The sequence below is a fragment of the Phalangium opilio genome, unplaced genomic scaffold (assembly GCF_054372755.1).
Source record: "Phalangium opilio isolate 3A_F unplaced genomic scaffold, DU_Popi_V2 ptg000060l_1, whole genome shotgun sequence".
NCBI classification, from domain to species: domain Eukaryota; kingdom Metazoa; phylum Arthropoda; class Arachnida; order Opiliones; family Phalangiidae; genus Phalangium; species Phalangium opilio.
Window position 1 is genome coordinate 2,103,827 of NW_028324177.1, and position 13,007 is coordinate 2,116,833.

Sequence of the window (13,007 nt, forward strand, 5' to 3'; positions counted from 1 at the left end):
GTGATTAAGACCATTTCCGGTTTGGCTTAAGTAGTAGTTTAGATATATGTTACTTCGTGACATGCTTGAGAATGAAATGAAGTTTTATGACGGACTTGTTAATTTAAACATAATATTTTCTCCGAAATCTGTCCTCATATCAATTTCGATCATTTCAAATGATGGACATCTTAAAGGATAATAATCAATGTTTTGAAACCTATGTACAGCTAAGCTAGAAGATTTATCATTCATTATTGGTATAACCCTCAGAAGAGGGGCATAAACGTCACCAACCACTTGTGGTAGAATTAAATTTGTATAAATATACAAACTAGCCGTACCCTTGTCTATATCGGCTACACTTTTTCCAGTTTCATCCATTAGGGGTCTACCCATTTGGTCCATATGAAACCCTAATAGTCTACCTAGACCAGACTGATTTTTGTCAAAACACAAATAATAGTTATTTTCACATTTTACGTTTACTTTTCCGTCGGAATTAAGCTTAATTACAAAATTACTACTGTGTTCTCGAGGAATTGCGTGGTGCATTGCTTCAATAACATTTTCAATACGGTTATACTGACCGGGTTGAATTTGCAGAGTAATTTCCCTTGGATTCGTTGGGCCTTTTCTTTTTCTTATATGGAAAAAATTATTGTAACTATTTAGTTCTAAAGGATCGTCTTTCTTTCTTTTAATCAGTTCTTCGGGAAAAGTGTATCTCTCTTTGATCCAATCCATGAAGGGTAAGCCCAAGATTTTACCCATTTCTTCCGGTATTTGAACTTCATATCCATTTTTAGCTCTCAGAGCGCAAAAAGCCTTCTCATTGTCATCACTGTAGGTGATAAACATATAAACCGACCGTCGTATTTCGGGGGTACTGCATTATTAATAGATTTAACTAAACTCTTATAAACATCGTATTCGTCTCTACGCAAGTTTCCCGCGACAAGTTGTATCTTATACTGGTCCCAGTTGTTTTCAGTATAGTCATGTACTCCAGCATTGAAATATAAATACTCGCCGGATACATTATCCCAGGCCTGGGGTAAAAATGCTTCGGCAAGCCCCTCATGCCAATTACCAACTAAGTTTAAAGGAGCTGGAAACTGAACTTTAAAATGAGATTGCGTGATATCCGGAAAGACATTCATAGAAGCCGAACTTACGAGTGTAACATAAAATGAATCGCTCGACATGGTTAACTAGATTAAAATGAACATTTATTTATTTGCCAATAGACATATATCAGTAGACCACTTTTTGAAGTTCGCATTCGTAAAAGGCACCTCTTATTTCTTCGTCGTTGTAATCTTTAACTACGTAACAAACTGGATTTCTGTAAAGAACTTTTGATACGGTAAATATTTCCCTCGTCCAGTAGCCTTTATAACCCTTTTCGAAAAGAGGTTTACTCTTTGACAGTCTGACAAAATCACCAATCTTTAACTTTGGGGGTTTAGCAGGTTTTTGATTGCCATACAAACGCTGCCATACTAAATGTTCATTTTCGATATTAACATCTTTTGGAGCGAAACCAATACTTGAATGCGTACTAGAGTTATAGGCCTTCATGATTTTTGGCAAACTACCAATATAATTATATTTTTTGGTTCTTGTAAATAGTTATATATTTTATCCTTTAAAGTTCTGTTAAATCTTTCAATAACACCGCACTTTATCCTTCCAACACTTGTATAGAGTTGATACCCTCTTTCTTCAAATACTCTTAAAACAATTTTGATAGAAATTCACTGCCTTGGTCAACATTAATACGCAAAGGCTTTCTCTCTTTGATCGCTTTCTGAAATGCACTTAAAACTTCTCTACCAGTTTTATTCTTCAAAAGAAAACTCCAGGCATATTTTGAGAATACGTCTATTATAGTCAAAATGTATTGAAACCCTTTGTAATGCTTTTTGATACGTCGTAGATCAATTAGATTGCATTGACATACTTCATCAGCTTTTGTAGCATAAGTTTGATTTCGAGGGAAGTTTATTCTCCTTGGTTTATGAATAGTATATGTAGGTTGAGATTGAAGCCAAGTAGCAATTTTTTTCTTTGAAATACTTTTTACTCCTTGTTTCAATTTATTTGCGCTTCCGTAAGTAAGAGGGTTTTCAGAATCGTAATATACTCGGCTTAATTTTGATTCCATTGTTATTGCTAAGCTTAAATTCTATTACCCTATTCCTTTTATTTAGAATTGATTTCACTATAACAATACAACTGTATTCATACGCTATGAGTTATCACCATAAGTCTATGATACTCTCTATAAGTATGGGTCTATAGAATTTATGCCAAAAGCATTAATCACCTACGTAGATAGTAAGAATTTAACAATAGAATTTTTTCTGGAATTGAATAGTACGAAACTAGCGCCGAATGCCGAGTTAAAATGGGGGAAGGAACTCGCGGCGCGGGCGGGGATCCCCGCGGGGGTGAGTCTCAGGGGGGAAGGAACTCGCGAAGATTCACCGCGGCGGCGAACAGTTCAAACCATTGAAATATGCTAATTTTAGTTCCCACGCTCCTAATTTATACCTCTATCGTGGTACCAAGTGGGGCCCTATACTACTCCTTTCGTGCGGGCCGCTGAAGATCTCTTTGCTAAATTTCGCCCACAATATGGCGCCTGGGCGGAAACTGAAGAAACCCCAACTCAAAAAACTCTCCTTACCCCCTAATTGAAATGCCGCTATATCATAAATTTATAGCTTATCATGAAGATAAGTGATCTCAGGCGCACCTATCTCGGCCAAAAGCGGAGAAACCAGATATACCCGCTCATTGTTCAGAAGTAAATAATCTCGTGGTGTGCAGCAAGATAAATGAGTTTTGACAAAAGCTATTCAATGAATTTAACGTTTTTCAAAAACAATCATTGAATAAAATTAGGCCATTTGTATCTGCAAAGGAGAGAAGAGTTGTGTTAACGATAAATTACGCTACACATCTTGGTTTAATGGACTGACATACATTTTCTGGATGTCTAGAGCGGGTTGTTTTATGACTAATGCCCTCTACTCCTTGCAAAAAGTTTAAATAAATCTGTATAAATAAATCAATTTTCTTTTCTTTTGGGTTTTTGTTATTTTTTGGGGGTTTTTAAAGGTTTTTTCCTGCCTATACTTTGGCGCGAATAGGAATGGACCGTTTTAGCATTAACCCTTTCCTCCCATTAAGCTTACTTCGGCCACAAGCATATGCACTGTTTCAGCATTAAGCTTTTTAACCCACTTTATACAATGAAAAATCTCCTGAACTCCATGTCGTTATCTCTGCAGCAGGGACATCGAGGTTCATTGTCAGAAAGTCTGTTGGCACACCTTTGATAGCACGAAGCATGATTGCATGGAAGTGCAATCATGTTTGTATTGAATTCGTAGCATATTCTGCACAATAGATCTACGAAATCTTCTTGCAAAGGATCATTTACAGGAGAAAAAGGAACAGGACAACCGGAACCAGACCAGCCGGAGCATGCGCTACCAGTTGATGTCGAGCTCGATGTCGATTCTTGAATAAGTAGAGTGTTTTTTTCACGGCCGGGTACAAAATAGAAGCATTGGGAAAGAAGAGTCTTCTTTTTTAGACCTGACAAAAGCTTTAAAGTTTTCCACCTCCACTGTATCTGATCCATGATTGTGATTTTTCTTCAAAACTAAACCTCCTTGTTCGGCGGTTGCTGTCGCATAGTTCCATTTTCACGTTAATAACGTAATATTTATTTCCTTGGAACGAATATATTCAGTAAATCTATATTTTTTGGTTACATTTAGTACATCTATATATTATTTGATCACATTTAGTACATCTATATATTATTTGATTACATTTAGTACATCTATATATTTTTTGATTACATTTAGTACATCTATATATTTTTTGATTACATTTAGCACATCTATAATATTTGATCACATTTAGTACACCTATATATTATTTGTTTACATTTAATGCACCAGAAATACTTCGTTATATTTAATGCACAAATACAATTTATCTACATTACTACACTTATAATATTTTATTTATAATATTCGATTTCTTTCCATATAAATAATCATATTTTACATTAATTAGTGCACCAAATTAAAATTTCATGGAGTATAAGCTACACAATTTACTGAGAGTTATGAGTCACGTTTTGTGTTCAATAAAATAGAATGTTTAACAAGAGTGTGAATACGTAGACAAGGTTGTTTTAATATGAGAAGAATATTACGTTTTTATTTTGTTGTAAATTAAGGTTAGGTTTCGTGAAACGAAACAAAGAAAAGAGCAAGCGCCTGCTTTCAGATAACTAAACGTATGAACCCTTACATATCTGCTTAGTTATAATTGTTTCATCGTTAGAAGTCTTTTATCTTTGACATTATCTCAAGGGTTAAGACGAATGACGTAACGCCAAGCATTGCCGCCCATAATGCAAACTTCATTCCCAAGTCCTTTAAGGTGATTGCGTGTACTTCGTTTTCAGTCGTTGAATGCTCAGGCCATTTTCTTTCTAGGTGGCGTTGATATGGTGTTTCTTGTCCAGTTTCTACGAAAGTTCGCAATCTGCAACATGAATTGTTGACATATTACTATTCAATTATATAAACCAAGTGAAAATTGTATCCACCACAGAGAAGGCTTAAAAGATTTCATCGAAACTTTTGACCTGTGAATGAAAGCTTGTGGGGGCAACCTGGATACCATTCAATTATCACACACGTAGATGGGCAATTATTAATTAAAATAATAAAGAAAACCCTTTTAAACGTATATTCACTCGATAATATAATGTAATTATAATGTTTACTCGATAAAAAAATTTAATTATAATATTTAAAGAAAAGTCATTTTATGTGCAATCGAAAAAATGTTTCCAAGCACGGAAAGCCTAAAAATATATTCATGGCATTTTTTGAAATAGGGCGCCAAAATAGATCAAAAAGGGCGCAAAATTTATAATCAAAGGGCGCCAAAAAGTTACTGAAGTAAAAAGAGATGAAAAGACCACTTCGGTATTAGGCACAGCGCCATTTTCCGTCGTAGAGCCCGTCTTTGGTAAGGAATAAGTAGGTAGAGAGCTTATTCAGCTTAGCAAATTTGGGGCGCTGTAGACAGTTCGCGCCTGCGGAGAGATGAATACCGAAATGATCTATTGCGAAAATAAAGCGGACACGGAGAAAACTTGTTTTAAAGGCAATGGCAGCAAGGACGTTTGCACGGCGAAACCTTGTCTTTTTCCGGAAGTTTGCATCCTAATCGTCTGTTTCCTGTAGTGCCTGCCACTTACGCTTCAGAAGAAAGATGTTTCTCTATATCGAAGCTTTCAAAACGTACACCTAGATGTCCTATAATTCCAATAAAATCCTTTATTTAAGAAAGTATCCCATTTTACCCTACAGTTTCATAAATCGTCCTTTAAAGTCCTATATTTTTGGGATTTTGAAGTAATTATTTATAATCTCAGTCGCATGACGTTTCAAACGTTGAATTAGCGAGATCTCATTTGGTCAGATTAAAAAATCGCTCAGGAGATTTTTCCCTTTAATGTTCCCATAATTGAAATTAAATAATTTTAAAGTATAGCAATTACTTTGCATTCTGACCTGCGTTCCAATTGAATTTCACCTAAGACCTTTTATCTTAAATGTCTAAGTTCATAGATTACGCTCAATTATTGCACAGACTTTTACATTATCTTTAATTATAAAAAAGAATTATGAAAATTTGTTTTCTCTGAAAAACATGTCTTCCTACCTGACCCTTTTAAAGGGCTTGGTTTGGTAAATTTCAGTCACTTTTAAGTCTTCTGTGTTAGCCCTTTAGTATTTAATTAGATCAAGATGTGATTAAACGAACTTGAAGGAATCTCACATTCTCACTAAATAAAATTATTCGCACTATGGGTCTTATCATTTATGAGTTCCATATAATCCTTAAGTTTTATGAATCCGGTCCTATAAAATCCGATATTTTGAGAAGGGAATCCCATTTTTCCTATTAAAAAATTCTCTAAAAAGTTGGTGCCCTGAAACACGTGAAACGATTACTCAAAAAGAATAGATCATTTAGTGATTATCTAAGCATATCCACAGAGGATTGATAAAAATTCCTTGTGCCGAAAATTATCCACAACCAACAACTATAAGCCACCGGTTTTTTCTTATCTATCCCCCCTAAATTCGAAACGTTCCTACGCGCCTGCTGATACTGATACTCTCAAAGTGGTAATATGGTGTAATTGAACAATAAAGAAACAAACCTTCGATTGATGAATTTGACAGCTTCCGGATTCCATCTTTCATTTACAGCGAGCATTCTAGGCTTGCACATGTACCTATACGAACTGAGATAAAGCTGAGATCGATTCATTCCCTTAATCTCCACAAAATACTCCAGCCTGGTTAAACCGCCAACTACAACATGATTTCTCCCCATTGTCTTTTTGGCGTTCTTTTTTAAATTGCAGATAATTCTCAAATCCTTGTCAGTCTGAATCCAGAGGAATTTTATTGAGTCATATAAGACATTAAATTAAAGCATTAAAAATTATCACCGATTTGCAAAGTTCTTCCATAACTCCAGGGAAATAAATTACTTGGACCTGGGGTACTTTCAACAAATCCCAGGCACTGTTCAAGTTTTTTCTCTTCTGAGAGGAGTAACTGGCTTTCAAAACTCCGCTGAACAAGTTGCCGAAAACAACCATTATCAAGAGAAAGGACCCATTGCTAAAGCGAATCGCTGGTGACGAAGTTATATTGTACCCTGAATGAACAAAAACTATGTTGCAAACTATATTTTGTTCTTATGTGCAGAACTCTTAAGGCTGTGCGTATATTCATGACATTGATTTTTCCCTATTTCGATTTCATTAATTGAATTGAAGTGTAATATATTCAATTTTCGAAATCCTTAATTGTAAGTCATTTTGAACACTTAATGAGAAAAAGTTATACATGGAGGGCCATTCAATATTAGTCTAAGAAAAATGGCAAAGCAATTAACTTTTTAAATATTCGAAGAAAATGAATTTTATTTCCTAATATTTTGCTGTAGAATGTGCTATTATACCATGTTTTCATTATTTCGCCTTTATTCAGTCCTCTACCCTACGGTACTTCCCATGAACAAAGTTGTACAATAGAAGACAAACCGTGGAAAATATTTTTCCTGATTTATTTAAAACATCGATCGCTCAACTTGTTGTTCAATCCATTTTAGAGTTTTTATAATTTTAAGCGATAAAACAATAAGCAATTCGTAATGGCTCAGGCCGTGTCAAAACGTTAATATTCGATATTAAATTTAAAAATTCCGATTTCACTAATAATTATTAGAATAATGTCGTCCTATTTTAAAATATTGTCGGTCGTAAATACGGTTTTTACCTTTTCCTAAAATTGCTCCAAAATATAGAACGAGTTTTTGAGAGCCGACAAACATCACTGAATTTTGATTTCCCTTCACCCACATCTGAATGACGTCAGTCGTCACTAAAACGGCAAGTACGCAAACCAGCCCAAACCAAATCTGTAAGACAGAAATATAATACATTTCTGTTATACAAATCCACGTGGAAAATCGAAATGTTTACTGAGACGGGACAAATCAAATTTTCCTTGAACATATCGTTCAAATAGTGAATGTTGGAATAAATTAGGTATGTATTCTTACTTCTTTAGAAATAATGTTTAAATCGTCGAAGGCACCGATCGGTTCGGTATTGAACGTCATGGTTTTCCTCGATAAAATTCTGACACAGTCGTACGTGAGAGGTACTGTTGCAGTCCAGTTTTGTGGGTCTTTTCTAATCCTCATTAAATTTCCGAAACTTAATGGCGTCGCGATGAGATTAGTTCTCTGAAAAGGAGCATTTGGCAATAAGTAGTCAGCCTCAATAAATTCCGTTTATTGACAATTAGTGTGACTAATGGCGTATTAAAAATTCACTGCATATTTCCGGAAAGAAATTGGCAGAAAAGAAGCATTTTTATTTCGAAAAAAAATCTATAACTGAAGAATCAACCAAGGAACTTATTACAAGTAGAATAGAAAAGAGGCCCTAGAGCAGCTGATAGGGATCGACGACCCAGTGTGCACCTAAAACATTTCCCATTAAAACTTTAAACGGAGGCGGTGGCTCTAAAAACTAGAAAATTGGCGCCGCAAATTAGAATTGGTATTGTGGGACTCTATTACATGATCAATAGGTCGTGCAGATAATATCTGACAACCTTTTTCAATGTTAAAAAAATCGCTATTTCCAGAATTTAGTTCCAAAATAAGTTCTTTTCTTTTTGGTGGCTTAACTAAAATATACATCAAAGGCAAATTTCAGAATATTTTTAAATTTATTGATATCCAATGCGTAGCATCTGAATTTTCATCAAAATCGAAATTCATTTTAATAAATTATTAATTTCAGTAGTCAGCCAAATCTGTTAGTCTGCTCAAACATATATTTTCATTTGTCGTACGGAATACGTAAAGGAGACCAAGGTCTGTATAAAATCAAGTTTATTTGATATGTTTTAAGATTGACTTATTATTCAGCAGTCGACTTTATTTTGGAATTTTATAGCCCTAAAACATTTATAAAACTTTTATATAAACTGCAAAGATTTCAAATGGATTTTTGCATGTTCTTTAGGACAGTCTAAAGACATGGTTTAGCCTGGAAAAATTCATAGAGTATACACCGCATTCGGTCTGCAAAAGGCAACGTTGATTCCCTCTTTTTCTCCAGTAGTAAATACTAGTCAGGCCGACACCAAATCTGATCAATTGGCCCGATAGAGTTATCAAATTGTCGGTCCCCAATGTTTCATTTCCAGACTGTTGAGCAGTCAAGGCGCACTCGGATAAGAATTATGCGGCCTTCAAGCCGACGTAAAAGTAACTTGTCCAGAAAAAGTCGGAATACTGGATTTGTGTTACTAAACCGACTCAGAACTAACTAGTCGAGCGGCACTTAGAAACGGAGATGCGCATCACTAACCCGACTAAATATATTTAGTCGCTTTAGTAACGAGCATATCTTTTTCCAAGTGTTGGTTCAGTGACTCTAGCACAATATTCCGGCTGTAACTTGAAAAGTTAATTTTTAGTCGGGTTGAAGGCCGCGTTATTCTTATACGCGTTCACATTGACTACTCAATTGCTGGGACATGAATTATTATGGACCAAAAGTCTGATACGTCTAATGGGCCGATTGATCAGATATGTTGTCGGCCCTACTCGATCGGTTTTTTCTGGTGGATATGGTCTTGAGAAACATCATATGGCGGTTTTCCTCCTAGGTTGAAGCAGCAGCGCTGTTCATACTCTAACCTGTAATTTGAGACCCATTTATACTACTGATTTCTATATTGCGAAAAAGTGCCATACGCTGCACTTCAAACGTCAATTTTTGAGTCACAAAAATGTTCAATTGTTCTTTTTTAAAACGTTGTAATGTGCAGTGATGTGAATAATTAATGAAGAAAATATATAATATTAATTTAATATATAATGTAATCTGCTTTCTCCTCTCAAAATTAATACAAAAAGAATAAGAGACCATTTCGATATAACTAGGACCGAAAGACACGGCGTTAAAATTTTGCCTTCCGTATCGCTTTTAGGCGCCGGCCCTATAGTCCTTTTTAATCATGAAAATGCGCTGAAACGGCAGTTTATCAAACTTTGAGGGTTGTTTACCCCGTTTTTTGCATCGAATAGGTTTCAAATCAGCGTAGTGATGCAAGCCCTATCAATACCATGCAGGAAGTATATCCAGTCGATTCAGTGACGTGCTTCTCTTTTTCTGACTGCTGCTCGATTATTTAGATTTGCGTCGTTTTAGTGATGGTAATCCAATATTCCACCTTTCGGTAGACAAGTTAGTTTTGACACTACTTCAAGCCGCTGGATTCCTATCTGAGTGCTCAATGGATTGGAGATGAAATGTTTTGGACAGACAGTCCGATAACTCTATCAGGACGATTGATTAGATTTGTTGTCGGCCCGACTGTTTTTTGCTGCAGGGAATTCCACGTCGTTTTTTGAGTCGGATATCCAACTTAAGATGGTTTGAAGACGTTTACGGTCAATTAACCGATTTGGGCAACTAATCGCCTGTACCGACAAGAAGCCGTCCAGAAAACGGATAGGAAATGCTACTGGGGTTATCATACCGAATATTAATTTTGAAGAAGTTAAAAACCCAACTTTTTTCTCAGATTCGAGACGAGGACTATCTACCTACTAATATTCTTGAATATGGAACTATTGCTACTTATTATTAAGCATGTGCATGTGCTAAAATGAAAAACTAATTATTCAGCGTATTTATGAGCTCTATTTACATCTGGAATGACTTTTAACCAATATATTCTCGTTACCCTTCAGCAATATTCTTAGTTATCCAGCATGGTGCTTAACGTTTTCCCATACAGAAGATAAATTATCTCTACCAGAACAAAGAGAGAACATGCACCAAAGAGTAGAAGCTATATCCCTATCAGAACTAACATTATTATTTTAAATGGGTACTCAACTTAAGGTTCTCTTTCAACAGCTAATACGTTTTCATAGCGCACAAAAGACAACTCCAATTTTAATCTTATTTATCTTAGCTTAGGCCTAAGGAGTAATTTGTTTTCGATCCAGTCCGAACGAAATTGAGCACTACTTTCCATTGCATCTAGCGAATGTTTAAACTATATATAAATGTAGTAAACCTATAAAAATATGCTAATGGAATATTAAACTGAAACAGAGCTTTGTAGATACAGAAGTACCAATAGAAACGAAATGCCAAAAACTATTTCCAATATTTTTATACAATATTTCGCAAAAAGAAATAACGTTTTGTTAGATTTCTTTATATGCCAGCAAAAGGTAAAAACCAGGAATATGAACCTGATTGAAGAAAATGAAGCATTATTAGGAGATTTGAATGTTATCGATTATGTTTTACATCTCAACAGTCCGATAAAAGGTTTTTTTGCTTTACATCTTTGAATTCGTATTGAAACACTATTGTCGAAATTTATGTGTACTGCGAAGGTGGTTTAAAATGCAATAGAGTTCCCCAGGATTGTAAGAGAAAAACAAACAAACAGACTGAAGCGTTGAGAACAGAATCTCTCCATGACATACGTTACCGAGAGAAGTAAAAAAATAGTTTCTTACTTCCGTACGACAACTAGTTCGCAGTAATACCAGTAGCCTCTGCAACGCGTCCGCCATGGCTCTACCTGATGCTACGTGAAATATACCTAACATAGTTCCTGACTTAACCATGGAAGTGTATATAAAAGTTGTTTGACCTTTTTAATTTCATTTATTTCCAGCTCTCGTACTTCGAAACAATCATCTGCTTCGTTTTATAAATAGTCGATTATTCAAGATTTATCTCATAAATATAAGTAACACTCGTGCTGGCTTTTCCAGGATTAAGTAGTTATGTGAGCTAATTACTCAAATTAAAATCAGCATAAAAAATTTCGATACTTATACTTTAAATTTTATTTGTGTTCTTTAGCGCACTAGCTTTTAAAAAATCATATCTAAATAGATTCAAGTTAAAAGTGATATTTCAAGTTTCAACCCGATAATGTCGGTACGTCTTAAAAATGCTATTATATAAAAAAAGAAATCACAAAAACTAAAGGAGTAAAGAAATATTATAGATTTTATATTTTTTTATTTATAGATATTATTAAGGTTTTTTCGGATTTAATTTCGTTGCATCATATCAAAATTTTCTGTATAGAATCATGTTTGAAAAATAGTCTTTAAATATATCCCAAAAGCAATAGTTTCACTCCAATAAGTTCAATGAAATAGGACAATTTCCCATAAATAATTTTTCGATCCTTACAAAACATACACAAATCCTTTCTAAAGTTGTATCGTTTGTTAAATTAACACAATTAAGTCAGTGTGAAGTTGTTCAAAAATAGAAGATTACTCCATTTAAGACTACGAAGAATACTCAAAATTTAAATACCCAAGAAATCTGTGGGGTGTAACAACAGACAGACAGGCACGTCGAAATTAGAGCCCCTGCGTGACATACATTACTCGGAGAGATAAAAAGTAATAGAAAGTAGGGTTAAAAATATATATTATTCGTTAAATGGACTAGCTTCGAACTTCGAAGGGTAGTTAGGTCAAAGCGCTGTACTTCAAGTTCGGTGTCATGAATTGACATGTACAGTGCACTTTTTTCATAATTTATTACATTTATGGAGATTACCTCAAGTCCATCACTTGAATAAAGGCATTCCTTTGGACAATCGATAAACCTATTGATTGAAAGACAATTAGGAAATAATTTTTATAATTGGAAAAGCAACCGTAGTAGGAGTACACCCTAAACTAATTGTGATATTATGATATTTAAAAACTGGTCTAAATTGCATTCATATTTAAAGTAAACATATAACATTAAGTACAACTGGTATCAAATGTTTGATGGGTGTTATTAAATAGCATTTAATGAAAACTGAGGTGGATTCAAGTAAATTTAAGATTCTCTACCATTGGACCGAATTTCCATTCGACCGCAACCAAAGTCAAAAGGTCCATTGGTGGAAACTGGCCTCAAAAATCTGCATTTAACGTTCATTGTTATTTTCTGTTCTATAATAACAGAGTAATAAGGAGTTACATTTTCAAACGATTTGAAGGCTTATTTAAATAATAAGGCAAAGGTGAACTAGGCCATAATCCATAAGATATTCATTGATATTATTGTAAAATAATGCTTAAAAAGGAAAAAATTTGATTTAAATCAGGGTTGAAAAATGTTACAGGAAATGTTCGAGATTTTAATAGATTTTTGTTTATAGTTCAAATTTCAGCAGAATCAAGCATGATTAGTGTTGAATAAATTTTGTGATTGTTTGGGTTTTTTAAACGTTTAGTTTATCCAAAACCCAACACATTTCGGACCGTTTACGAAAGGTTTCGTTGTCGTGAGCTTCTAACGATAAAATAACCTTATTTAGTGGAATTAAAAAAGT